Raw genomic sequence first — 6,000 nt, 5'->3', positions numbered from 1 at the left:
GTGCAAACCCTGTGTGAACAAGGGGGTAGATTTTGTCAGAGGGTAAGATGGTCTTCTAAACTTTTTTCATGAAGACAGTTTTATTCTAATTCTGAATGCATATCATGTATTATTCACTGAGTTTGATTTTTTGTTTAGTTCAATTAACCTTATGCTTAAATGAAAATTCTCTGCAGATTCAGGTTGTGGTTTTCCTCCTACATTAACATGTATTTCAATTGAAAATTGTGGAAAATTAAATCAAGGACTGTAAAGCAAACTATATTTATATAGAATATCTTATTTTTATTTGATAAAAGATGCTAATCAACTGTATGATTGACAAATATTTAACTCTGAAGAAGTAATCAGGAAAATGATTTTCACTATGATTTTATTTATTCTTCCTTATGTAAATATTCAGAAATGATAGAAGGTTTTCAATCTATTTTCCTGAGAGGTCATGCATTTTAGAGATACATAATAAAGAATGTATTGATAGGTATGGAGCTAATTAAAAAAAGACAAACTTCTCCTCCCTGCTTTTATGCTCTTGCACTGATACTTGCTTTATCAAATATGATACAGACAAACACTTGAAAAGCACTTGCACACGGGGGCTTGCTGCTCTTGAAGCCCTTTATTTACCATGTAAATGACTCAAGCTATCCTTTTGGAAGAAGATGCCATGTGGAGAAGAAGTGATATACCCAGCTGACAGTCAGTGGTGAAATATGTGAGATGCATGTGAGGCCAGTCTAAATCATTCACCTTCCAGCTGACCTACTGGTCAACCTGAGAGCTGACTACACACATTTTAAAGAGCCCAGCATAGGCCAGACTGTGCTGGCCAAGACCAGAGGAATTAGTTGTACTGAGAACAGAGAAGAAGGAAATGTCAGCCCACTCCAGCATTCTTGCCTGGAAAATTCCATGGATAGAGGAGCCTGGTGGACTTCAGTCCATGGGGTCACAAAGAGTCGAACACAACTGAGCACAGCACAGCAACATGGCAGAGAACAACAGATGTACTTGCTCATAACTAAAATGATATTTCTGTATATAAATTATAATATTTAATTGAATATATACATATAAATGAGTTATAGTTCTGCCAATGGCTTTGTTACTAATGGAAGTTCTCTGTAAATTGATGTCTAAAATATCAACTTGAACCAACTCTGTTGTTCAGTCACCCAGTCATGTCAGATTCTGCACAACCCCATGGACTGAAGCCTGCCAGGCCTCCCTGTCCCTCATCATCTCCCAGAATTTGCCCAAGTTCATGTCCATTGCATCAGTGATGCCATCCAACCATCTTATTCTCTGATGCCCTCTTCTCCTTCTGCCTTTAATCTTTCCCAGCATCAGGTGACCAAAGTATTGGAGCTTCAGCTTCAGTATCAGTCCTTCCAATGAGTATTTAGGGTTGATTTCCTTTAAGATTGACTGGTTTGATCTCCTTGCTGTTCCAGGGACTTTCAAGAGTCTTCTCCAGGACCACAATTCAAAAGCATCAATTCTTCGGCGCTCTGCCTTCTTTATGATCCAGCTGTCATAACCGTACATGACTACTGAAAAGACCATAGCCTTAACCATGTGGACATTTGTTGGCAAAGTGATGTCTTTGCTTTTTAACACACTGTCTAAGTTTGTCTTAGGTTTCTTGCCTAGAAGCAATCCTCTTCCAATTTCATGGCTGCAGTCATCATCTTCAGTGATTTCAGGAGCCCAACAAGAGGAAATCTGTCACTGCTTCTACTTTTTCCCCTTCTATTTGCCATGAAGTAATGGGGCTGGATGCCATGATCTTATTATCATTTTTTTAATATTTAGGTTTAAGCTGGCTTTTTCACTCTCCTCCTTCACCTTCAACAGGAGGTTCTTTAGTTCCTCTTCACTTTCTGCCAACACAGTGGTATCATCCACATATCTGAGGTTGTTAATGTTTCTCCTGGCAATCTTGATTCCAGCTTGTAACTCATCCAGCCTGGCCTTTCTCATGATGTGCTCAGTATAAAAGTTAAATAAACAGGGTAACAATGAACAGCCTTGTTGTACTCCTTTCTCAATGCTGAACCAGTCAGTTGTTCCATACAGGGTTCTAACTGTTGCTTCTTGACCTGCATACAGGTTTCTCAGGAGACAGGTAAGATGGTCTGGTATTCTCATCTCTTTAAGAGATGGTCATAGTGGAGAGTTCTGACAAAATGTGATCCACTGGAGGAGGGAATGGCAAACCACCCCAGTATACTTGCTGTGAGAATCTCATGAACTGTATAAAAAGACAAGAAGATATGACACTGAAAGATGAGTTCCCCCAGATCAGAAGGTGTCCAATATGCTACTGACAAAGAGCAGAGAGCAAGTACTAATAGCTCTAGAAAGAATGAAGCGGCTGGGCCCAAGTGGAAACAACGCTCTGTTGTGGATGTATCTGGTGATGCAAGTAAAATCTAATGCAGCAAAAACAACAGTATAGGGATCTGGAATGTTAGGTCCATGAATCAAGGTAAACTGGACGTGGTCAAGCAGGAGATGGCAAGAGTAATCATCAACATCTTAGGAATCAATGAACTGAAATGGATAGGAATGAGTGAATTTAATTCAGATGACCATATATCTACTACTGTGAGCAAGAATCCCATAAAATTGGAATAGCCCTCATAATCAATAAGAGTCTGAAATATAGTACTTGGGTTCATCCTCAAAAACAAAACATAATCTCAGTTCATTTTGAAGGTGAACCAACTCTATTATGACTTATATTTATATTACTTTTAAAAGTTCAGCTATTTCAATAAAACATAAGATATTGTATGAGAATGCAATCATTAATTTCAAAGCAACTTTAAATCTTTGCTATATGATGTGAAATTCTATCAATATCAATACTTAGTAATTCCATGCCAAAAATATTGATTGCAGTTTATGCTAAGTGAAACCTCAAATATGGAAAACATGCTTAAACATGATTGTCAAAATAGTGTGTTCCCACTTTGTAAATTATGATTAGCTTGTGTCATTTATTGGAAGGATTATACTCAATGAAGAATTCTGTCAGTCTACTGAATTTAACAAGTGGAAATGATCATATTAGTGTTCACATCAGATAACTGATACTGAATTCCCTTGCTATCTTATAGATTTGATCATGTAGCAGTTCCCCTTCATCACTTTTCAAAATTTCCCAAACTATTAAAGAAATGCACTGCATTTAAAATTATTTAGACCCTATACCATGCTATTGATAATGTAATCAACTTTCTAAAATCAATTACATTTTATGATATATATCTTTAAACTCACACCACCACTGGAGATGCAAAAAAAAGAAGTTTGATTGCTCTCTCAAGTTATCTGCAATGAATACCTAATGGAAATTTGCTAGGTAAGCTTCACAACCAGACTATCTATACATGAAACCAAATGTACTCAGCAAAGTTTTATGATACTTACTCTTCAGCGATCACAGTTATCATTCTGGGTCCCACAGTATGAGTTTGTCCTATTGAAGAAAATGAAGCATTATCAAATATTGAATTTCTCATATTTCTGGATAACCCTCAGAGAAACTACTTAGTTCTTATCCATCATTTTTGCATCTTAAAATTTTGTACATTATCTACAAATTGATATCTGAGTTTCTGGAAAGCAGAATCTTAATCCTCTAGGTATTTAGTGTGAATGTCAAAGTCTGTGATTTCCCCTATAATAAATTTCAGTTGACTGGTGTCACTTACTGGAAAGGTTACACATGATTGAATTTATGACCATTTGCGACTATACTCAGCTTATAAATTGCTAATGATTCTGGAAGATGATTCAGTTTCTTATGCCAGTGAAATATTTGAGGTTAATTAAATAGTCTCCATCACCTCTTTTCACCAAAATACCAATGAACTGCTGAGAAGTTAAATAAATGTACTACTTGGTACCCAGTGATGCCAAAAATGTACCCTAAGTATGTACTTTACTGAGCCTATTATAATGATCTTCTAAAACAGACATGAAGGGTTGGATCCTTAAACATTGCAAAATGGAGAAATTATTTAAAATGTAAACTTTTTTCAGCACCATTAGATAGAATCCCATCATATCAAAGTAAGAATAAAATAAATTTAATAATACAGTTATTAGAAAAATGAGTTTTAAATATACAATGATGAAAAAACTTAAAGCCATAAAATTATTTGCAGACATAAAACATAATATTAAGTTCAGAGAGATACTTTAAAATAACTTAAAATTATTAAACAAATAACTAATCCATTGCTTAAAGTCACATATAACTTCAAAATTATGCTAAATTACATTAATGCAGGTAATAAAAATTTTTAAATAAAATAGAATGAATTTCCTTTAAGCAGTAGTATCTTTCAGCTCTTATTGTCTCAGGAAATATTCCTCTTTTGCCACAGGTATAGTATTATACACACACACACACACACACACACACACATATATATATTATATTGCAACTAAAATGATGTCATTCAAAGTCATCAGGACTTACCTGCATGAGATTATTTCCCTATCCTGTATCTGTATCTAAGGGCTTCCCTAGTGGCTCAGCAGTGAAGGATCAGTCTGTAATGCAGAAGACACACAGGAGACATGGGTTTGATCCCTGGGTGGGTAGATCCCTTGGAGAAAGAAGTGATAACCCACACCAGTGTTCTTGCCTGGGAAATCCCATGGACAGAAGAGACTGCCGGGCTACAGTCCGTGGGGTCACAAAAAAGTCAGACACAAATTAGTGACTAAACAACAATGTTTATACATCTACTTTTCTCTTATTAGAAATCTAGTATTTTTTTTTTCAAGGTGGCAAAATTCCTAGCTGGAGGATTACATTTTCCAGTATTCCTTATAGTCAAGAGTCATCATTGAAATGTAAGAAGTTACAGGGTAGAGTTTCAAGTAAAACTGCTTAAGGCTTCATCTGGGGGTTATGTCAACTCTACTTTCTATTCTTTTCCTTTTAGAAATGTTCAAGTTCTTGCATCCCACCAGGATTGTAGATGACCTTAAATATAGTGGAATAGAGAGTGTCTGGTAACTCTGAAGCTGGCTCCAGACTTATGTAAGAAAGAAAGTAGGAAGAATCTAGGAAAAGAAGAGGGAGACAGCATGTGAAAAGTCTGTGAAGAAGGAATAAAGAAATATTTATCAAAAGGATGATACATAAAAGACAGTGAATTGGAAATCCTTGAAGTTCTTAAAGCAGGTAAATGAAGAAACATGACTTATTCCATTGAAAAGATCACTCATGCGGCTCTGTTGAGGAAAGATACTGAATTAGTTGAAATTATGTCTGTAAGTTTATGAAACTAAGCCAATAGAAAGGTCATAAACATGGATATTTAAATGAAAGCCAGTGTAATCAATTGATTGGAAAAAAGGTTGAAATATATGACCTAGAAATTTTCATTGTTTTATTACAGAAGATTGCTTATTCATGATGGCAAGATGCCCTTAAGAATGTTGATGCATGAGGCAGTATTGATAAGCACATAACTCTGAGTATTTCTATGTTGTGTTTTACTTCTGCTCTGTAAAATAAAGTGTAATATTGAACTATGATTAAGGTATGGGAGAGTCATGATCTGCTATCTAAATATTACTTTAAAACTTTAATTATCAATTTGACCTCAGTGCATGAATATATATGTATGTTTGACACAGAAAAGAAAATTTGATTATGAAAGTCCAAGAATGAACTGTAATTATTAGATAAAAGTTCATGTGTAAATATTGATGGAAAATGTGTGCTGACTGACTTCTGTAGTTCAGTAGATCATGATGAAATAATAGGGCTAAGCAAAGAAACCACCAGGCTTCCCTAGTGACTCAGATGGTAGAGAATCTGCCTAGAATGCAGGAGACCCAATCCTTGGGTTGGGAAGATACCCTGGAGGAGGGAATGGCAACCCACTCCAGTATTCTTGCCTGGAGAATCCCATGGACAGAGGAGCCTGGGGGGCTGCAATCCCCAGGGTGACAAAGAGCTGGACATGA

This window comes from Bos javanicus, chromosome 16, assembly GCF_032452875.1.
Source record: "Bos javanicus breed banteng chromosome 16, ARS-OSU_banteng_1.0, whole genome shotgun sequence".
Classification (NCBI taxonomy): domain Eukaryota; kingdom Metazoa; phylum Chordata; class Mammalia; order Artiodactyla; family Bovidae; genus Bos; species Bos javanicus.
The sequence above is the reverse complement of the archived record's forward strand: the minus strand, read 5'-3'. Positions refer to the sequence as shown.